The 23,763-nt window shown below is 40.3% G+C and overlaps 2 long non-coding RNA genes across 2 annotated transcripts; both read left to right on the top strand.

Moving 5' to 3' along the window:
- The first annotated feature begins 6,538 nt into the window (after positions 1–6,538).
- LOC138872068 (uncharacterized) lies at positions 6,539–8,417 on the top strand. Its single transcript, XR_011400485.1, has 3 exons — positions 6,539–6,890; positions 7,247–7,303; positions 8,153–8,417. It is a non-coding gene; the product is annotated as an uncharacterized lncRNA (long non-coding RNA).
- Positions 8,418–14,165: 5,748 nt separating this feature from the next.
- LOC138872071 (uncharacterized) lies at positions 14,166–16,026 on the top strand. The gene is made up of 3 exons (XR_011400487.1): positions 14,166–14,517; positions 14,874–14,930; positions 15,780–16,026. It is a non-coding gene; the product is annotated as an uncharacterized lncRNA (long non-coding RNA).
- Positions 16,027–23,763: the final 7,737 nt, after the last annotated feature.

Here is a 23,763-nt window from a genome sequence, read left to right as displayed (position 1 = left end):
GAGCCTAGTTTACATAGGTCTCACGAGTCATGAGCAGGTTTAGTAGAGTCTCGCGAATCGGTACAGAGACATCTATATTTATCCTCGGGAGGCTGCAGAACCTTTAGGAAAAACTTCACAGTCTTGAATTCTTATCGTGCGTCCTTGATTCAACTTGAAAAGTAACTCTTTGAATTCTTTCCACGTTCGTATGCGCATGAGCGCTCGGTATCAGATGTGCTTCAATGGCTTGTGATTCCCCGATCAAGGGGCGAGATGTGATCTCTGTGTGTTGATGTTGGGCTAGTCTGGAAGAATTGAGGTCGGATTTTTGCCTATAGCTCGAGTCCTGAGCCGTTGATTTCATGAGCTCATGCTTTTGAATCTATATGTTCTATTATGTCCCATTAAGGGGAGTAATGACTATATAGCTACGTGATGAGTATGTTATGACTGCGAGGTGTATTCATATAATTTAGAAACGACGAGAAGGGTCTGCTGGAGGATAGAAGAACTATTAGGTACTTGATTTTCATCTCGATTAGAGGTATAGCCCTGAGTTATGGGTGTGTGAAAAATCTTTTCATGTGTTCTAGTTGGGAGTGAAGTGAATTTCATGTACGGTATGAGTTTAGACTCAGGAAAATTAAGTGACTGCGTATTATTTATGATGGTGGAAGGTATACCGAAATGTTAGTTTGAGGCAAAGCAAGTGGGGTTATCTCCCGCGGAGTGTTCTAAAGTTGTGTGATCCTTATGTTGTCTGTTAGAAGATCTTACTTATAAGTAAATTATATGTGTTGGAATTTAAATTTGAGTCGCTTAAGAGAGTGGGGTTCAACTGTTATGAGAGTGAATGCGAAATTTGCATAAAATTTAAGGTCCCAAGTGGTTTGTGTTTCATGAGTGTATGAAGGGTTGAATTTAAATCTTACTCTGGTATTACGGTAGTAATAGAGTATATGTGTTACGAGTTGTTGTGTGTGTTTTGGTCTCTGGCTTCGAACCAAGCGGGGGAGTCTGCTATTGATTAGTTGATTGTGCGATTATGTGCTATGTTGGTTCCAGTTTGAGGCGTATTGGTGAATCACTTATGTCCTACGGAGATTGAGACCGAGGATGGCTCGAGTAAAGGAAAATTTTGACAAAGGTTGTAGTATGCTTCATAGGTTTGTGAGAATCACGAAATGTCTTGAGTTGTTGTTGGTTAAGGATGCTCGGTACATAGAGTAGGAAGTTTTTTGGTTGTATCGGGATGAAGTTTCATTCTGCAGTGTTTGAAGTGCTAATGAGGCACAGTTTGTTCGATTTTTTTGATCGGGCTAATTGCGGTTTGAGTAGAGTAGATGACTTTCGAGAATGGTTCTAATGTGTTCCAGATTTTCATGGAACAATTGGGTATTTTCAAGTTGTATATGTGGCTAGAAACTGAGTTTTCATTGGAAGATGTCAAGACCTGTGGTATTTTCTATATTAATTATGGGATTCTATGTATCAGCATTAAGAAGGTAAAGGTAACGAATTTAGATTCGCAGGAAGTCTCTTCAGAGTAAAGTATTTTGAATGTGGTGCTTTTGGGAATATTTAAGAGAGTATTCAGCGGCTTATGAGTCTTAGACGGTGTGGTTTTGTGCTTGGGTCTCGTGTGGTGAGTCTAGGTTGCGGAATTGTGGTGTTGTAGCAAGAAGAAATGTCAAGCTAACGGTAGATCGGAAGGAAACTCGGATACATGGGATAGCTTGGTAGTAGGCCGAGTCTGTATGGTAAGGATATGATTAGTTCTTGGATGCTTACGAGGTAATGAGTTTCTACAGGTGTTTTGCGGCAATTCTTTTGGGTTCTAGTGACCTGCGTAACTCAGTTGAGTTAGAATGATTCAGTCCTGACGGTTTAGTGTTGTGAAAATGGAACTCGGAGAGTTCTAAATGGTTTCCACCACAGTTAGAGAGGTATATTTTTTCTTTTGGAATGAGGAGGTTGGGATGTATAATGATCTTCTCCTAGATGGGATCGAATACAAAAGTTCTTGGTTGGTTGAGTAAGTAGTTTCTTGCAGCTCGGAGTGGATTGCGAAGTTCTCATAATCTTCATTTAGGCGGTATAGTATATGTGGTATATTGTGTGGGGTTGAGGCTCGCATGTGTAAGGTCACGGTTCATTTTTGAAAGAAAGGTCATAAATTCTTAGATAGCATGGGCAGCTTTAGGTACTAGATGAATGAGATCACCGATTGGTGTGGCTTGATGAGGGTATACATTTCAGATAGGGCAATGTGTTTGAGTTATGGATGCTTTATTGGTATTGTGGAACTATCTTGTCCGATCATCTGATAATATTCGAGTCTGCTTGGTGGCACAGAAGAATTATAGGTGTACCTCTCATGAAATGATTGAGTACTAGAGGTGTGTTATATATGCGAGCGGCGGAATTGGGATCAGATATGGTAATTCGTATGCTTTATGGACTTGGAGACTAGAAGTTCTTATATACAGGTTAGCTCATTGTTGTGGACGTCAAAGATGTGGGTAAGTTAGTTAGATGATAGTGTGTGCTATGATTCAGTCATTGTGAACCTTCGGAGGATTATTTATCTGTTGTGTGTGACTAGAGTTGATGTGTGGTTCATTGATAGACCTATATGGATATGTGTTTTGCATCGAGACGGCTTTGTTGACTTCGAGTTACCATTGGTGAGGGATGTGTTGATTCGGTTGTTATCGAGCTATTAGTAATCAGGGAGATCTATGAGTTACCTTTCTGTGTTGCGAGCCGTTAGGATTTGTTGATTATAGGCACATGTGGCGCGGTGGTATTAGGGCCTCTCAGCAGAATTCGAGCAGGAAGAGCACTGGGTATTGCTCGGTGGATGGCGTATCGATTATGTCCTCTTGAGTTGTGTGGTGTTATGTAATTGCCACGCGGTGGTTATGATGATTTCTTTGGTTTTAGACATCATATTGCACACGGTTGTCGATTTTAAGCATAGTAACTTAAGGTGTCTCATGTGGACCAGTGTTTGGATGAGGTCGCGCATTGGAGGAAGTTATATGGAGGTATGACCTTACGGATTAGATTTGTGTGTTCTATTTCTATGATGTGTGACGGGTTCTCAACCTTGTGTTGTGGTGATACTAGTGAGCTTGCGGTACAGCTCTTTTATTTGAGTCATTTTCATGAATTGAGTAAGTTCGGATTGTGGCTTATTGGTGCACGGATTGCACAGGTCGTGGCTTTAGTTTGTATTGATGTGTTAATGTCACCAGAGTAGTTGTGTTGGATTAGATGAGATCGTCGGGATCTTTAATGACTGCAAATGCACTTGACTTCAGCATGTTGGAAGGATAATATCGAGGTTTAGCTCAGAAATTTGCTATGGTCTTTACCAAAGAAGAAGTGGCTTCATGAATGGTTGATCTGAGAAAACGGTTATGGCTTACTGCATGTTTCATTTATCATTGGCAGTATATGGAAGTGTTGGAATGAGACTCTAGTTGATAAGAGGTTTCTTATCGATATTCGGTTGTTGTGTGCAACTGTTGTGATTAGAAGTTGTCGCTGCAAGCGTTTGAGCTATGTGGTATATCACGTAATTGCACCGAGGTTGCGGGTATGGGTTATTACAGCTTGTTCTGGCTTAGTCAGAGTATAGATGTGAGATTTTGATATTGTGGCTGATTTCAAAAGTGGAAATGTGGTTCTAAGGTTCATGGACTAGGTTGGACTGTGAAATTTCAGTTACATTGTGTTATCGAACCTATACGAGATAGGGTGACGTGGGATCACCCCCGGGCATGTGCATGATAAGGTTATTCAGCGATTGGTTGGCTTTTGGAACAACTCTGGGCACGTTCGAGGACGAATGTATGTTTAAGTAGGGGAGGATGTAACGACCTGACCGGCCATTTTGAGCTTTTTCACTTTGCTCGCCAGTTCTCGGGCATGACAAGCCTTGCGTGATGTATTATGACTTATGTAAATCGTTGGTTTTGGTTTTTAGGGTAATCGGAATGAATTTGGAAGAATAGTTCCCAATTTGAAACATAAAATTTGAAAAGTTTGACCAAAATTTGACTTGTTGGTATATGATCTCGGAATGGAATTTTATGATTTTGTTAGCTCTGTTAGGTGATTTGGGACTTAGGAGCATGATCAGAATGCATTTTGGAAGTCCGTGGAAGGTTTAGGCTTGAATTGGCGAAATTGAGATTTTGGCATTTTCCGGTTGATAGGTGAGAATTTGATATTGGAGACGGAATGGAATTCTGTAAGTAAAAGTAGCTTCGTTGTGTCATTTGTGACATGTGTGCAAAATTTCAGGTCATTCGGACGTGGTTTGGTTGGGTTTTTTATCAAAAGCGTAATTCGGAAGATTTTGGAATTCTTAGGCTTGAATTCGATGCAAATTTGGTGTTTTAATGTTGTTTTGAGCGTTTCGAAGATTGAAACAAGTTTGAATAATGTTATGGGATATATTGGTATGTTTTGTTGAGGTCCCGAGGGCCTCGGGTGAGTTTCGGGTAGTCCATCGGGCCATTTTATATTTTGAAAAGTTGCAGAAATTGCTGATCAGTGTTGTAGATAAAATGGTCTTCGCGTTCGCGAGTAGGCCCTCGCGTTCCGAAGGGTTAGCTGGTAAAGGCTGGAATTTTAGCCTTCGCGTTCGCAAGGCAGGATCTGCGTTCGCGAAGAGGTTGTATGATTGGTCATCGCGTTCGCGTGAAGTGGACCGTGTTCGCGTAAAAGGAATTGGGCAGCTGAGCTTCAGGGTGTTTACTCATCGCGTTCGCGATAGAGGTTACGTGATCGCGAAGGGTTAGTCTGTGGAAGCATCGCGTTCGTTAGTGGTAAGACGCGATCGCGAAGAAGGATTTTTGGTCAAAGCTGGATTGTGTTTCGCGAACGCGAGGCTTTGACCGCGTTCGCGAAGAAGGGTTTTGATGCCTGGACAAAATGTTTAAATAGCCATTGTCCACGATTTTGGGCTGACTGTCACCATTTTTGGGCATTTTGGAGCTTTTTGAGAAGGATTTGAAGAGGGATTCAAGATATAACACCTGGAGGTAAGATTTTTGAACGTAATACTTGATTCTTGTGTGAATTCTACCTAATTAATCATGGAAATTAAGCCTATAATTGAGGAATTAAGGCTCGAATTTGGAGAGTGTAAATTGGGGATTTGAAGGGGCAATTGAGGTCCGATTTTGATGTTCTTGGTATGTATAGACTCGTGAGAGGATGAGGATTCTATTTATGTGACTTTTATCGGATTCCGAGACATGGTCCCGGCGGCCGGGTTTGAGTAATTTCGGGATTTTTGATGTAAATTGAATATTTTCGAGTGGGCTTTATTCTATTAGCATATTTTAATAATTATGTACTGATTGTGGCTAGATTTGGAGCATCTGGAGGTCGATTCGTGGGGGCAAAGGCATCGTGGGCTAGAGTTTGGACCGGATCGAGGTAAGTAATGATTGTAAATGCTGTCCTGAGGGTTTGAAACCCTGGATTTCACATCGTTGTGCTATTTTGAGGTGTCACACACACTAGATGACGAGCGTAGAGTCGTGCACCGTTGGGGGTTGTGACTTGGTCCGTCCTGTACGACTGTTAAGTTGCGTATTTGATTTTAAATCTTATGATATTCCATATTTTAGAGATTGATATTACATCTCTGGTTGTATGCCATGTTTGGGGCCTTGTGCCGACCTGTTGAGACCCTTAGAGACATTTCACTATTTTTCCTCACTCTATTTGCTTTGAAAGCATATCCTCAGTCATGTTTTACCTGTTATTGTTTAAATCTGGTTTTATCACTTTACTTCTTAAAATGTGAAAACTGTTTTGGCTGAGTTCCCTGTTTTACCGATGGTCCGAGTGATTGTGAGGTTGATAACTTAGATAGACCGAGGGTCCGATTGTGAGGTTGATGACTGAGATAGAGCGAGGGTCTGATTGTGAGGGTATTAACTGAGATAGACCGAGGGTCTGATTATGAGGTTAATGACTGAGATAGACCGAGGGTCTAATAGTGAGGTTAATGATTGAGAGAGGCTGAGGTCCTGGTTGTGAGGATTATATATTTATGGATCGGGCTGCACGCCGCAACAATATAATATTTATATATATATAGCGCTTGGGTTGTAGGAGCCCCTCCGGAGTCTGCACACTCCCAGTGAGCGCAGTCGACTATATATATGGAACGGGTTGCACGCCGCAGCGGTTACTATATGGTACTTATTGAGTGTAAGTGCTGAGTGTGAGCGTGGACTGATGAGATGTTACACCTTGTGTATTCGGCGTTATCATGCTGTAAATGGGCTAATTCGATAGGAAGATAATTTCTATGAAATATTTAAATGATGTGATAGTTATACATTAAGATTGGAAGTCATTTGAGTTGTGATTAAAAATTCGACAAAGATCGCGCGCAAGTTACGGGTTTAAATTTTACTGGAATTTGGATAAAATGTTGATGAGCGTTTCTCTCAATATACTGGGAGTTATGGTGTGTTCTACCTACCTAATCGAAGGTCTATGAGTCTAGTTTCCAACGCAACAAACCGTTCATTAATACGACTTCGGAGTAGAGAGATATTAACATTTTCGTACAGGGGTGCACACTGTTACGGGAACAGTGTGCCTAGTCGGGTTTAGTCAAAATTTCCTTATTTAAGTCAATTTTTAAAACAGAACCCCTGCGTTTTATCCTCTCCAAAACAGAACCAAAAACCTAGGGATTTTCTCTCAAACTTCTCCCATCCATCTAGCCAAGCATAACAACAATTTAGTCATCCTCAAGATGGAGAACACCATGGTAGCTTCGGAATCGTGAATTCTTCGGTGTTTCACTTTTCATAGCAAGACTCCGCCTTGAAGTAATTTCGAATTTTGAGTAATTCTGGTCACGTAAGGTATGATTTAACTTCTCTTTGATCTTTGTAAACTTCTACCATAAGAATTCTTAAGAAATAGTTGAAACCTCTATAGAAATATTCTTGATTTTTCTTAAGAAACCTCTATTAATATGGCTTGATTGTTGGGGCTGTTCTATATGGTTTTATTGTGTTGTTTTGATCTGTGAAGACATGGATGGAATTCTGTTGATGAGGAGATGTAGTAAAGAAAAATTTGGTGGTGTGTTGGGGGGAAATTAATCTACAAAAGAGTCTACAAATTCATGGCCACAAGTTGTTCGCGTAAATGTCTAAATGAAGAATTATTTAAGCTATGAGCTTGAATTTGATTTTGAATGGTTTGTATTATGTAGGAAATCATTCCTAAGGCTTTTGAGGTCTTGGAAACAGTATATAACCCCATCGACAAGGTATGTGGGGCTTTCGCTATACTTTTCGGCATGACTAGAATTCGAATAAACGTTTATCGAATTGTCTCGTCGGATTCGAGTTATTTCACCTTCAGCTTATAAAGATGCTTAGACCTGATCTTTTCTCATAGATTGCTTACTCTAGAGGATATCTATGAATTCTCGGATTTCCTTGTTCCTTGCTTAAAAAGAACTAGAGCCTTTTTACTCGTTCTCATTTCGACATTCATATAAATCATGAATAAGGAACACTTACTTCAAAGGTATTCATAATACATAACTCTCATGTTCTTAGTACTTGTTGGCTCGTAGTTGAAAAATTATATATTTTAGCAACAACCATGATAGTTGAGGAATAATGATGATAGGCCACTTCGACTCTTCTTAGAATACGTCTTTTAAGGTTGGTTTCGCATTGCACCTATATAATTCATGATTTAGTACATGTATGTATTTACTTTCATTACCGAGCCGCACTATAGACGGCCGGGTATGACACATATTGTGTAACCACTGATCAGTTGGGATTACCGAGCTCCACGTGGCCGGGTACGATTCTACCGAGCCTTTATTATGGCCGGGTATGTTATGGATATTATAGCCCCACAGAGGGATTTATTATTATATAATGTGATATATTATAAGTAGCGATAGTGAACGACGGTGTCACGAGCATACATTTATATCCATGTTGAATTTTAGTTTCCTACCGAGGCTAGTTTCAGAATTCAAATTATCTCTATGTCTCTTCTATTGTTAATTACATTTTTCATGTTACACTTGTCGCCCTACATATTCAGTACATATTTCGTACTGACGCATTTTTATGCGCTGTGTTCATGCCCACAGGTTCGAATAGACAGAGTGGCGTGCCTCCTCAGTAGGACCCCCAGGATCAGCGTTGGGTTTCGCACTCCACTTCTTCGGAGTTGCTGACTTTGAGTCCATAGGTACTATTACAGATGTATATGTGTGGTTTTGGGCATGTCGGGGGCTTTGTCCCGCCCTGTTGAGATTGTCTTACACTCTTAGAGGCTTGCAGACTAGCGGTCATTGTATATATATATTTTTCGTATCGCCCTATCGACCTTCTGGATAGCTGTTATACTGTTGTTACAGCCTTGTTGGCCTAGTTTTTATATATATATATGTCGTGTTGGGCTCTTCTGCCTGCAGGTTATTATATTTTAGATCATATCTCATGGTTGGTTCGCTCGGGCCTTCGGGCATCGGGTGCCAGCCACACCTCCCAAGGTTGGGGTGTGACAAACTTGGTATCAGAGCAGGTCAGTCCTAGGGAGTCTACAAGCCGTGTCTAGTAGAGTCTTGTTTATGGTGTGTTGTGCACCACACTTATAAACATGAGGCTATTGGGCATTTAGGATTATTACTTTCTTCTTGATCTAGATCGTGCAATAGAGCCTAATCATAAGTGTTCATTCCTAATTCTCTTTTTGTTTACCTTCTCAGTGATGCCTAACACTAGGAGACGACAAGTGGCTATGAAATTTATTCAGAGGTTGGATGAGGAGGCGGGAGAGGGCACAAGTCAGGTGCCACCTGCTAATGTAGATCAACATGAGCCACAGAATGAGGTTGATTCTCAAGCTTTCGGGGCTGTACCCCCACCACCCCCGGAAGAGCGTAGAGGAGCTAACATACCTCCAGGCCCTCTCCCAGTTGTTCCTGATCAGGACCTAGACATGCGGAGTGTTGTACAATTGCTGACTCGAATAGTGGCCTCCCAGGCCCAACACCAGACCTTCGATATTGCTGATAGGTCCGTGAGTGCGAGAGTTCGAGACTTTATCAACTTGGATCCTCCAGTATTTACAGGGGTTGATCATAATGCTGACCCACAGGATTTTCTGGATCTTATGCAACGGACCTTACAAATTATACATGCCACGGATGTTGAGTCGGTGGAGTTTACTTCTTATAGACTACGTGATGTTGCTGTGACATGGTATGAGACTTGGAAGCAAACTCGGGGGCCTAATGTGCCACCAGTGACATGGAAGGAGTTCTCTGAGGCATTATTACAGCAATATTTGCCAATCGAGCTTCGAAGAGCCCGACGAGATAGGTTCTTACACTTAGAACAGGGTAATATGAGCGTTCGGGAATATAGCATGCAGTTCAACTCTTTGGCTAGGTATGCTCCTACGATTGTTGCTGATATGAGTGATCGGGTACACCAGTTTGTTAGTGGTTTGGGGGCACACTTGATAAATGAGTGCACTACAGCTTCTCTAAATCAAGGAATGGATATTGCCCGTATTCAAGCATATGCACAGGGTCTAGAGGATCGCAAGAGGCAACAACGAGCCAATCGAGAGCATGATAGAGGGCAACAGAAGAGGGCGCGGTTCGCAGGTAACATAGGAGAGTTTCGAGGTGGATTTAGGCCACAGTTTCCCCGGCGCCAGTCTTATCCGGCAGCCAGTGCACCGCCACAGTTTCAGGGACAGCGCCAGGATCGGACCACTTATTCTGGTCCAGGTCAGAGTTCACGGACCCCAGGTCCACAGTTTAGAGGCGAGTTCAGTCAGATGAGGCCTCAGTTTCTTAGATGTGATCGATGTGGCCGAAATCATTTTGGACCATGTCGCCAGGGTTCTGATGCATGTTATACATGTGGACAGCCAGGTCATATTATGAGACATTGTCCGATGACAGGTGGAGGGGGTATGGCTCAGCCAACGGCATCTGCAGGGGCTTCTTCTTCCTCGGTACGTCCTCCTAGACAGAGTATGCAGACATCAGCTGGCAGGGGTAGGGGAAGATTTGGAGCTTCTGGTTCAGGAGGTCAGCAGAATCGCATATATGCTTTATCGAGTCGTCAGGATTTAGAGTCATCTCCGGACGTGGTTACAGGTATACTATCCGTCTTTTCTATCGATATGTATGCCTTGATAGATCCTGGTTCTACATTGTCGTATATCTCCCCCTTAGTTGCTAGTAAATGGGATAGAGAGCCTGAATTGTTGCAAAAGTCCTTTGAGGTATCTACGCCAATGGGTGAGTCTGTTGTAGTTAGACGGGTATATCGAAGTTGTGACGTGAAGATTCATGACCGCCATACGTTAGCTGATTTGCATGAGCTCGAAATGGTTGATTTTAATATCATTATGGGTATGGATTGGTTGGCTTCTTGTTATGCCAATGTAGATTGCTCGACAAAGATTGTTCGTTTTAATTTTCCAAGTGAGCCTATTATTGAATGGAAAGGTGATGCTGCAGCGCCTAAGGGAAAGTTTATTTCTTACCTTAAAGCTCGAAGGATGATTTTGAAAGGGTACATCTATCATTTGGTACGAGTGCATGATATGGAGGTGAAATCTCCAACCCTTCAATCCGGTTCCCGTCGTGAATGAATTTCCTGATGTATTTCCTGATGAACTTCCTGGTCTTCCTCCAGAAAGAGAAATCGACTTTGCTATTGATATGCTTCCAGATACTCAACCAATATCTATTCCTCCATACAGAATGGCTCCTGCTGAGTTAAAAGAATTGAAAGCCCAGTTGAAGGATCTTCTAAATAAGGGCTTTATCAGGCCCAGCACATCTCCTTGGGGTGCACCAGTATTGTTTGTTCGTAAGAAGGATGGTTCGTTAAGAATGTGTATTGACTATCGCCAGCTCAACAAAGTGACTATCAAAAACAAGTACCCTTTACCCAGAATTGATGATTTGTTTGATCAGTTGCAAGGTGCCAAATATTTCTCAAAGATTGACCTTCGATCCGGCTATCACCAATTGCGAGTTAAGGAGAGAGATATTCCGAAAACGGCTTTCCGGACTAGATATGGCCATTATGAATTTCTTGTGATGTCTTTCGGTCTTACTAATGCGCCAGCAGCTTTTATGGATTTAATGAATCGGGTTTTCAAGCCATTTCTAGATATATTTGTAATTGTTTTCATTGATGATATTCTGGTATATTCTCAATCAGAAGCAGAACATGAGGATCATTTGCGTGTGGTGTTGCAGACTTTGAAAAATCAGAAATTATATGCTAAATTCTCCAAATGTGAATTTTGGTTGAATTCAGTGGTTTTCCTTGGGCATATCGTTTCCGATAAAGGTATTAAGGTAGATGGTCAGAAAATTGAAGCAGTACAAAACTGGCCTAGACCCACAACTCCTACGGAAGTTCGTAGTTTCTTGGGCTTAGCTGGTTATTATCGGAGATTTGTTGAGAACTTCTCTTCTATTGCTGCTCCCATGACAAAATTGACACACAAAGCCGTTAAGTTCCAATGGTCTGATGCATGTGAAAGGAGCTTTTATGAGTTGAAGAAACGCTTAACATCAGCACCTGTTCTAGCACTTCCTGAAGGATCTGAAGGTTATGTGGTATATTGTGATGCATCCAGGGTTGGATTGGGATGTGTTCTAATGCAGCATGGAAAAGTTATTGCATATGCTTCAAGGCAGTTGCGGAAGCACGAATACAATTATCCGACTCACGATATTGAGTTAGCAGCCGTTATATTTGCCTTGAAAATATGGCGTCATTATCTTTATGGTGTTCATGTGGATATCTATACAGATCACAAAAGTTTACAATATATATTTAAGCAGAAAGACTTGAACTTGAGACAAAGAAGATGGCTTGAATTGCTGAAGGACTATGATGTGGATATTTTGTACCATCCGGGCAAAGCGAATGTGGTAGCTGATGCATTGAGTCGCAAATCCATGGGCAGCTTGAAGCATGTAAAAGCTGGGAAATTAGAAATGACTAAAGAGATATATCAATTGGCTAACCTGAGTGTACGGCTACATGATACAGGTGACCAGGGTGTAGTAGTCCAAAATATTGCGGGGTCATCACTGGTAGCTGAGGTAGAAATGCGTCAATTTGAGGATCCGGAGTTACTCAAAATTAAAGAGAGTATCCCTTTTCAGAAGAAGCAGTTGTTCGACCAATCTGATAATGGAATTCTAAAATATAAAGGTCGATGGTGTGTACCTAATGTTGGGGAGCTTCGTAAGCAAATTATGACAGAGATGCACCAGTCTCGGTACTCAGTTCATCCTGGTTCAACCAAAATGTATCACGATCTTCGTCAGCTATACTGGTGGAACGGCATGAAGAAAGATATAGCCACATTTGTGGCTCAGTGTCCTAACTGCCAGCAGGTTAAAGCTGAACACCAGAAACCTGGAGGGCTACTTCAAAATATTGAGATTCCAGCTTGGAAATGGGAATCGATTAATATGGATTTCATTACAGGATTGCCCAATTCTCGCCGTAAGTTCAATTCTATTTGGGTCATTGTGGATAGGCTGACGAAATCAGCTCACTTTCTCCCAGTTAGGACCACCTATTCAGCTGAAGACTATGCGAGCCTGTATATCAAGGAAATAGTTCGGCTACATGGAGTTCCGTTTTCTATTATATCTGACAGAGGTGCCCAATTTACAGCTAATTTCTGGAGGTCTTTTCAAGAAGGTTTGGGTACTCTTGTTAACCTTAGTACAGCATTTCATCCGCAGACCGACGGACAAGCCGAACGCACTATTCAGACACTCGAAGATATGTTGCGAGCTTGTGTCTTAGACTTCAAGGGAAGTTGGGAAGATCATTTACCGCTTATTGAGTTTGCCTACAATAACAGTTATCATGCAGGTATTCAGATGGCACCTTATGAGGCACTATATGGGAGGAAATGCAGATCTCCTATTGGCTGGTTTGATGTTGGCGAGACAAAGTTGCTAGGACCTGAATTGGTACAGCAAGCTGTAGAAAAGGTAAAGTTGATCCAGGAAAGGTTGCGTACAGCTCAAAGTCGACAGAAATCATATTCAGATAACCGACGTCGAGACTTGGAATTTGCTGTGGGAGACTGGGTATTCTTGAAAGTGTCGCCTATGAAGGGTGTAATGAGATTTGGTAAGAAAGGAAAACTCAGCCCTAGATATGTTGGGCCATATCAGATTGTTCAGAGAATTGGGCGAGTAGCCTACAAACTTGACCTGCCACCAGAATTAGAAGCAATCCATCCGGTATTTCACATTTCCATGCTTCGGAAATTCTTAGGTGATCCTTCTTGCATCAGCCCTATCGAGGATATTGAAGTTTCTGAGAACTTGTCATATGAAGAAATACCTGTTGCCATTCTTGACCGTCAAATCCGTAAGCTACGGACTAAAGAGGTAGCCTCAGTAAAAGTACTTTGGAGGAGCAATAATGTAGAGGAAATGACATGGGAGGCCAAGGAGGACATGAAGTCCAGATACCCCCATTTATTTGAGTCTTCAGGCGATATGCTTGAGACAAATATGGCAGGTGTTGCACATATATCAACCAGTGACAGTTGAGGTAATTAAGTTATGGCTAACCTTCTTATTATCATTATTGTATAAGTAAATGGTCGTGTGAGGCCAAGTTGATGTTATTATTATGATGTGTAGCCCTGTGTGGCCTTAGATATGTATGTTTGGGCTGATGACAGGTTTTGGATATTTCTATTTATAGGGGAAACTCTGGCGAAATTTTTTTTAAAAAAAAATTCAGAAGTTAGGTTAACCGTTAACATTCGAGGACGAATGTTCTTAAGGAGGGGAGAATGTTACACCTTGTGTATTCGGTGTTATCATGCTGTAAATGGGCTAATTCGATAGGAAGATAATTTCTATGAAATATTTAAATGATGTGATAGTTATACATTAAGATTGGAAGTCATTTGAGTTGTGATTAAAAATTCGACAAAGATCGCGCGCAAGTTACGGGTTTAAATTTTACTGGAATTTGGATAAAATGTTGATGAGCGTTTCTCTCAATATACTGGGAGTTATGGTGTGTTCTACCTACCGAATCGAAAGTCTATAAGTCTAGTTTCCAACGCAACAAACCGTTCATTAATACGACTTCGGAGTAGAGAGATATTAACATTTTCGTACAGGGGTGCACACTGTTACGGGAACAGTGTGCCTAGTCGGGTTTAGTCAAAATTTCCTTATTTAAGTCAATTTTTAAAACAGAACCCCTGCGTTTTATCCTCTCCAAAACAGAACCAAAAACCTAGGGATTTTCTCTCAAACTTCTCCCATCCATCTAGCCAAGCATAACAACAATTTAGTCATCCTCAAGATGGAGAACACCATGGTAGCTTCGGAATCGTGAATTCTTCGGTGTTTCACTTTTCATAGCAAGACTCCGCCTTGAAGTAATTTCGAATTTTGAGTAATTCTGGTCACGTAAGGTATGATTTAACTTCTCTTTGATCTTTGTAAACTTCTACCATAAGAATTCTTAAGAAATAGTTGAAACCTCTATAGAAATATTCTTGATTTTTCTTAAGAAACCTCTATTAATATGGCTTGATTGTTGGGGCTGTTCTATATGGTTTTATTGTGTTGTTTTGATCTGTGAAGACATGGATGGAATTCTGTTGATGAGGAGATGTAGTAAAGAAAAATTTGGTGGTGTGTTGGGGGGAAATTAATCTACAAAAGAGTCTACAAATTCATGGCCACAAGTTGTTCGCGTAAATGTCTAAATGAAGAATTATTTAAGCTATGAGCTTGAATTTGATTTTGAATGGTTTGTATTATGTAGGAAATCATTCCTAAGGCTTTTGAGGTCTTGGAAACAGTATATAACCCCATCGACAAGGTATGTGGGGCTTTCGCTATACTTTTCGGCATGACTAGAATTCGAATAAACGTTTATCGAATTGTCTCGTCGGATTCGAGTTATTTCACCTTCAGCTTATAAAGATGCTTAGACCTGATCTTTTCTCATAGATTGCTTACTCTAGAGGATATCTATGAATTCTTGGATTTCCTTGTTCCTTGCTTAAAAAGAACTAGAGCCTTTTTACTCGTTCTCATTTCGACATTCATATAAATCATGAATAAGGAACACTTACTTCAAAGGTATTCATAATACATAACTCTCATGTTCTTAGTACTTGTTGGCTCGTAGTTGAAAAATTATATATTTTAGCAACAACCATGATAGTTGAGGAATAATGATGATAGGCCACTTCGACTCTTCTTAGAATACGTCTTTTAAGGTTGGTTTCGCATTGCACCTATATAATTCATGATTTAGTACATGTATGTATTTACTTTCATTACCGAGCCGCACTATAGACGGCCGGGTATGACACATATTGTGTAACCACTGATCAGTTGGGATTACCGAGCTCCACGTGGCCGGGTACGATTCTACCGAGCCTTTATTATGGCCGGGTATGTTATGGATATTATAGCCCCACAGAGGGATTTATTATTATATAATGTGATATATTATAAGTAGCGATAGTGAACGACGGTGTCACGAGCATACATTTATATCCATGTTGAATTTTAGTTTCCTACCGAGGCTAGTTTCAGAATTCAAATTATCTCTATGTCTCTTCTATTGTTAATTACATTTTTCATGTTACACTTGTCGCCCTACATATTCAGTACATATTTCGTACTGACGCATTTTTATGCGCTGTGTTCATGCCCACAGGTTCGAATAGACAGAGTGGCGTGCCTCCTCAGTAGGACCCCCAGGATCAGCGTTGGGTTTCGCACTCCACTTCTTCGGAGTTGCTGACTTTGAGTCCATAGGTACTATTACAGATGTATATGTGTGGTTTTGGGCATGTCGGGGGCTTTGTCCCGCCCTGTTGAGATTGTCTTACACTCTTAGAGGCTTGCAGACTAGCGGTCATTGTATATATATATTTTTCGTATCGCCCTATCGACCTTCTGGATAGCTGTTATACTATTGTTACAGCCTTGTTGGCCTAGTTTTTATATATATATATGTCGTGTTGGGCTCTTCTGCCTGCAGGTTATTATATTTTAGATCATATCTCATGGTTGGTTCGCTCGGGCCTTCGGGCATCGGGTGCCAGCCACACCTCCCAAGGTTGGGGTGTGACATGAGAGTTGAGTCTCGAGTGACTGAGAGGCTTGCGTGACGGGCTGTATACATATATGAGTAATGTTTTTCCCGAGGGCTTGTTTTGATGTAATTGTTGTTTTCACTCCTCTTTATATTGAGCCTCTGTTGAAAATGTTGAACAAATGTATTTAAACAACTTTCATTTAAGCTAGAGTTTTTATGAGATATTCGGTATTTAATCACTGAGTTGGCTTTGTTATTTCCACTAAGATTTTTATGTTATGAGATGTTTATGATTCTTGTTTTGCCCGAGGGGCTGTTTACGAACTATGTTTTGCCCGAGGGGCCGATTATGGTTTTCATCTCTTTTATTATAAATGGTATTGAACCCCTACTGAGTTGTGTTTGGACATGAACATAATTTTGGGTTGTTTTTGGAGTTTTGTGAGTAATTTTAGTGAAAATTTTGAAAAATAGATTTTTGGAGTTTTTCAAATTTTCGAAAATATCCAAATATATCTTCACGTGAAAATTAAAAAATTTATGAACAAACGCTTTTTTCAGAAAAAAGTAAAAAAAATTGATAAAAAGGAAAAAATTTCTTATGTCCAAACTGGCTCTAAGATCCTTCTCTTTTTGTCCTTTCATGACAAGGAGGCTGATCATTATTCACGAAGATGAATTGAGTCTAACATTTATTGTGTGATAGTCAAGATGTCATAATTTTTTTTCCCGCAATATCGTGAGTTCAGATATCCGTAACTTCTTTGTTTAACTTGATATCTTTTACTCTTTTGGTTACTTTAACTGATTATGACAAGTTAGTTACTTAAAGGGTCATTTGGTTACTGGAATAAGAGTTTATTATTCCGGAATAAATTGTGCAACGATTATATCTCATGTTTGGTATAATTTTAATTTCCGCCATTGTTTATACAATTGTGATATTTTTAAACCACATTTTATGTGGGATAAAAATTCCCAAATCACTAGTTCCCGAATAAAAATAATAAAATAGCAAATTTACCTTCTAGATAACTTTTCTTTCAAAGTTATCTAAGAAAGACAAGGTTAAAATTAAAAATAAAAATTATCTCAATTTATCTAGTTTAAATCAAATATATGTTTTACATTTTACCTTGTATATTCTATTTTAATCAATGAACCAAATATTTGCCAATAAAAATATATCATCTATGTAACATGTAATTATTGTTGGGATATATACTATTAACCATGAGTTTAGTTTAGATATAGTATTTATTATGGAATAATTGTTTATTCAATTTTAATAAAGTTTAAAATAGATCATATATTAGTATGTGTCCTTTGCTTATATAGTAAATGATTTAGTGTATAGAGTTTAGCTTATACACGGAAGATTAAATCATCGGTTAGTATAAGTATAAAGTTTGAGTTCGCAATCTAATAATGGAATTAGACAAACCATCATGGATGATTGTAGCACAAGATTAAATATAATTTATCTTGATTATGAGAATGGTTTAATTCCAACTTCTTGTGCTATTACATTTTGTATGTATTGAACGGACCAATTAGAGATAAGTATTTTATACTGACTTAATAAAATAAACTCTCTAGCCATGAAATGTACTTATACTCTTAATCTTGATATAATTATTATTAGTTGTGTACATTATTATTGTTTTGATTTATTAAAAGGCGATATTCTTTCGTGGGTCAATATGCCTAGTAAATTGGATAATAATAATGTACACTGGCGAAGTAATAGTTAGTTGATGGAATCCATGTCTCGGTTTAGAGATTGATGATATACCTTTATGAAAGCTTATAAGTTTTCATGTGTAAACCCGGCCGGTGAATTTTGTATCCGACGCATGAAATAAGTTAAGCGAAAGTCTAAAGGAAATAACCAATAAATTAAATCATCAGTAATTTAATCTAGTTGATTAGTATCTGAATCTTAACATGGGGAGATAAATAAGATTTAATGGATGAATTTCAAAATTGAATAAGGAGTGCAATTATGGATTTTAGTGGAATAATTCGTAATTAATTATGGTGAATATTAATTTGGAAAATTATAAATTAATTCCATAATTAGAAGCCTTGTTAATTAAATTATGTGGTCCCCACTGTGCTAAAACAATAGAAAATAAAGAAATTCTTTTTCTGGTGGAAAAGAAAACCTAACAGGTTTTGGAAAAGGGTTTTAACCCTTAAAACTTGTGCTATAAATACATAAGGTTTTTCACCTAGATGAGTAGAAAAAAAAGGGCCGAAATTTTCAGCCTTTTTCCTAGAAAAATTTTGCCATACGAAATTACTATTTCCGGATATTATTTGGGTAACATCATGGAACGTTTGAAAATCATGATCATGCTGATGATGGAGATTTCATTGAGTTGTTGTGGAATTGGAGGCTCACGTGATAGAGGAGCTTTGTTCACACTTCAAGAAGTAACCCGTGAAATCCCGTTTATGCTAGTTGTCTAGATTACATGTGATTTTGATACTGGGATTGCTTCCGCTGCTTATTATAATCCATCAATTGGTATCAGAGTCCATTCATATCTAATTATATAACTATGTTTTTCATAAAACAAGAATATCGTGTTTATGTATATTTTTGAATTACATGTATATGTGGTTTTCTGAAAAACTGCACTGGTGTTTTGTGAATTAAATGTGTAAAAAATTTGAATTATTCTTGTAATCATGAGAAATTAATTTTTTATTGATATTTGATTGGGATGATCTGCCACGACCCCGGTTCGCCCTCCGTGAACCATCATAACAGCACCAAGTCTCTACGACTAGGTAAGCGTAAATTGCGAAAAGTAAACGACTTAAGACAGAATTAGAGTAATAAAATAGTGTTTAAAAGTGCTGCTCGGCATACACAATATTTAACTCTCAAACCAATACATACTTTCAGGACCCGGAAACCCATGAATCACAAGCTAAGGATATTATAGTCTAAAACAAGTAAATACAGAAGGACTATAACTACAAGAGAGAATAGAGAGAGACTCCTCGGTCTGCGGACGCGGCAGATATACCTCGAAGTCTCCGAAAGGTCGTATCGCCTCAAGGATGGTAAGTCTAAGTCAAGTTACCTGGATCTGCACATGAAAAACATGCGCAGAAAGGGCATGAGTACACCACGGCGGTACTCAGTAAGTGCCAAGTCTAACCTCAATCGGGTAGTGACGAGGAAGGTCAGAGCCCTACTGAGGTTAAATAAAATATAAAGTTCAATAGTGTAGAACAGAACAGTATAAATAAGTACCGCAATAAAAGTAACACAAGATAGAAAGGGCAACAACATCTACTACAGAGATAAGGTAAACATAGAAAGAAGTACGGTTCAATACCAAAATAACATTCGGGTATCTCCCAGGATACCGTCCTGTAGTCCAACTCATAGTGCGCGGGGATCTACCGGAATTCCGTTCCGTAGTCCCAAATGTAAATACCCAGTATTGGGGGAATCTACCGGGTGCGTTCCCGTAGTTCCATATAACTGTACAGGGAGATCTATCGAAATCCCACATCCGTAGTCCCAAAATAAGCAGACAAGGGGGAGCTACCGGAATCCCACATCCGTAGTCCCAATGTAAATACACAACAGCAACAGAAAAATATACAGAAATGGAAAATTTCATATTAAGGCAAACAAGTGATTCTAGCCTAGCATGTTGCACAGAATTTAGGTAAGGCAGTTTGAGCAAATAAAGCAATTAAGTCACTTAGACATACTTTCCTAAGCTAATAACAGGCTTAATAGTGCAAGTAATAAAAACAGGAAAGGAAACATACTAGTAATTACTTAATGAAAACAGGATTTTCAACAATTAGCATAAGTACGCGCTCGTCACTTCACGTACAAGGCATTTCAATTAATAGTACTACCAAATCCTAAGGGGAAGGTCCCCCACACAAGGTTAGACAAGACACTTACCTCGAATCGGCTCAATAATCAATCCCAAACCACTCCCTTGCCATGAGTACTCGACTCCAAATGGCCCAAATCTATTCAATTCAATTGCATAACATAAATGACACTTCGAGTAACTAATTCTACAAAGAAATTCTAAGCTAATACGCGAAATTAGGTAAAATGACCAAAATGCCCCTTGGTCCACGTCTCAGAATCAGGTAAAATTTATATTTTCAAAATCATCACACTCTCACGAGTTCATACATACCAAAATTATCCAAATCTAAGGTCAAATTCTCAATTAAAAGTCTACTTCTAGGTCTAAGAACTTTCTTCCAACTTTTCCCCAATTTTCATCTCCAATCCGAAATTAAATGATGAATTCATGTTTATATTAATGGGTTACAAGCAAAAAGGAGTAAGGAGTCGCTACCCAATTTATATCTCTGAAAATCCCTCAAAATCTCGCTCAAATCCGAGCTCCCAAAATCGAGTTTTGATAAAAATGGCTAAACCATCAACTTTGAAATTTTATAATCTGTCGAGGTAAATCCTTCTTCGCGAACGTGGAAGTACCCTCGCGTTTGCGCAGCACAACTTCTCTTGGCCCAGATTTCCTTCATCGCGAACGTGATGCCCCTGTCGCGAACGAGGTAGCAGCCTTCTCCCTCATACGCGAACGTGGGACCCTCTTCGCGAACGCATAGGCATATGATCTCACAGCATCGCGCATCATCGCGAACGCAAAGCTTTAAGCTTCCACCAGCCCCAGCTCCTCTTCGTGAACGCGAGACCCCACTCACGAATACGAAGAAGGAAACCAGAACTGGAGACCTGCTGCATTTTCTGCAATTCTCTAAGTCCAAAAATGACCCATTGAGCATCCGAAACACACTCGAGGCCCCCGGGACCTCAACCAGACATTCCAACTAATTCAAAAACATCATTCAAACTTGTTCCAACCTTCGGAACGCTCAAAACAACATTAAAACACCTATTTTTCATCAGATTCAAGCCTAAGAATTCCAAAAACTCTAAAAATATGCTTTCGATCAAAAAGTCTATCAAACCTTGTCCAAATGACCTAAGCTTTTGCACACACGTCACATTCAACACTACGGAGCTACTCCAACTTTCGGAATTCCATTCCGACCCTCGGATCAAAATCTCACTATCGAACCGGAAACTTCAAAATTCGACCTTTCGGTATTTCAAGCCTAAATTAGCTATGGACCTCAAAACACAAATCTGAACATGCTCCTAAGCCCGAAATCACCCAACGGAGCTAACGGAACCATTGAATTTCCATTCTGAGGCCCTCTTCACATTGTTCCGACTGCGGTCAACTTTCCAACATGTAAGCTCTCATTTAGGGACTAAGTGTTCCAAAACTCTCCGAAACTCAAAACCGAACATCCCGGCAAATCAAAATAGCAGAAATAAACTCGGGGAAAGCAGTTAATAGGCGATCGAGGCATAAACTCTTAAGACGACCGGCCAGGCCATCACATCCTTCTACACTTAAACATTCGTTCGTCCTCGAACGAGCATAGAGACATACCTGAAGTAGGAAAAAGATGAGGGTAACGGCTACACATATCCTGCTTGGTCTCCTAGGTCGCCTCCTCAACCGGCTGACCCCGCCACTGAACCTTCACGGATGCAATGTTCTTTGACCTCAACTTTCTAACATGCCTGTCCAATATTGCCACTAGCTCCTCAACATAAGATAGATCCTTATCCAGCTGGACTGAACTGAAATCCAACACGTGCGATAGATCACTGTGATACCTCCGGAGCATCAAAACATGATATACCGGATGAAATCCTGCCGAGCTGGGAGGAAAGGCAAGCTCATAAGCAACCTCCCAACCACGCCTCAATATCTTAAACGGCCCAATAAACCTCCGACTCAACCTTCCCTTCTTCCCAAATCTCATAATGCCCTTCATAGGTGAAACCCAAAGCAGAACCCGCTCTCCAACCATATAGGAAATACCACGAAACTTTCGATCCGCGTAACTCTTCTATCTGGACTAGGCTATACGGAGTCTATCTTGAATCACCTTAACCTTCTCCAAAGCATCCTGAACTAAGTTTGTGCCCAATAATCTGGCCCCACCCGGCTCAAACCAACCCACTAGGGATCTACACCGTCTACCATATAAAGCCTCATACAGGGCCATCTAAATGCTGGACTGATAGTTGTTGTTGTAAGCAAACTCTGCCAATGGCAAGAACCGATCTCAAGACCTCCAAACTCAATCACACATGTACAGAGCATATCCTCAAAAATCTAAATAATGTGCTCGAACTATCCATCCGTCTGCGGGTGAAATGTTGTACTCAACTCCACCCGAGTACCCAACTCATGTTGAACGGCTCTCCAGAACCGTGATGTGAACTGAGTACCTCTATCTGAAATGATAGAAACTAGAATACCATGCAGACGAACAATCTCCCAGATATAGATCTCTGGCAAACGCTCCGAGGAATAAGTAGTACACACAGGAATAAAGTGAGCGGACTTGGTCAGCCGATCCACAATCACCCAAATAGCATCGAACTTTCTCAAAGTCTGTGGGAGCCCAACTACAAAGTACATGGTGATACAAAATAGTGATATCATAATCCTTCAGCAACTCTAACCATCTCCTCTGCCACAAATTTAGATCCTTTTGCTTGAACAGGTGCTTCAAGCTCCGATGGTCAGTATAAATCTCACAGGGAACCCCGTATAAATTATGGCGCCAGATCATCAGAGCGTGAACAATGGAAACTAACTCAAGGTCGTGGACAGGGTAATTCTTCTCATATATCTTCAATTGTCTAGACGCATAGGCAATCACCCTACCGTCCTGCATCAACACCTCTCCAGGGCCAATCCTCGGGGCATCACAATAGACCATATAAGACCCCGAACCTATAGGCAGTATCAAAATTTGGGTTGTGGTCAAATCTGTCTTGAGCTTATGAAAGATCGCCTCACACTCCTCCGTCCACTGGAACGGAGCACCCTTCTAGGTCAACCTGGTCGTGGGGGCTGCAATTGATGAAAACCCCTCCACAAAACGACGGTAGTAACCCGCCAAGCCAAGGAAATTGCGGATCTCCGTAGCTGAGGATGGTCTGAGCCAACTCTACACGGCCTCTATTTTCTTTGGATCCACCTAAATGCCCTCACTCGATACCACGTGGCCTAGGAATGCCACTGAATCCAACCAAAACTCACATTTCGAGAACTTAGCATATAACTTCTTCTCTCTCAGAGTTTGAAGCACAATCCTCAAGTGCTGCTCATGATCTTCCCGACTCTGGGAATACACCAGAATATCATCAATAAAGACAATGACGAATGAGTTAAGATACGACCGGAACACACTGTGCATCAAATGCATAAAGGTTGTTGGGGCATTGGTCAGCCCAAATGACATAACAAGGAACTCATAATAACCATACCGAGTCCTAAAGTAGTCTTCGGGATATCTGGCTCCCGAATCATCAACTGATGGTAACTTGAGCACAAGTCAATCTTAGAAAACACTCGTGCGCCCTAAAGCTGGTCAAACAAATCATCAATACGGGGCAAAGGATAACGGTTTTTCACTGTAACCTTGTTCATCTGGCGATAATCAATACACATACGAATAGAACCATCCTTTTTCTTCACAAACAAGA

Source organism: Nicotiana sylvestris, chromosome 6 (assembly GCF_000393655.2).
Source record: "Nicotiana sylvestris chromosome 6, ASM39365v2, whole genome shotgun sequence".
In the NCBI taxonomy this organism is placed as follows: domain Eukaryota; kingdom Viridiplantae; phylum Streptophyta; class Magnoliopsida; order Solanales; family Solanaceae; genus Nicotiana; species Nicotiana sylvestris.
This window is presented reverse-complemented; position numbering and strand designations above follow the sequence as displayed.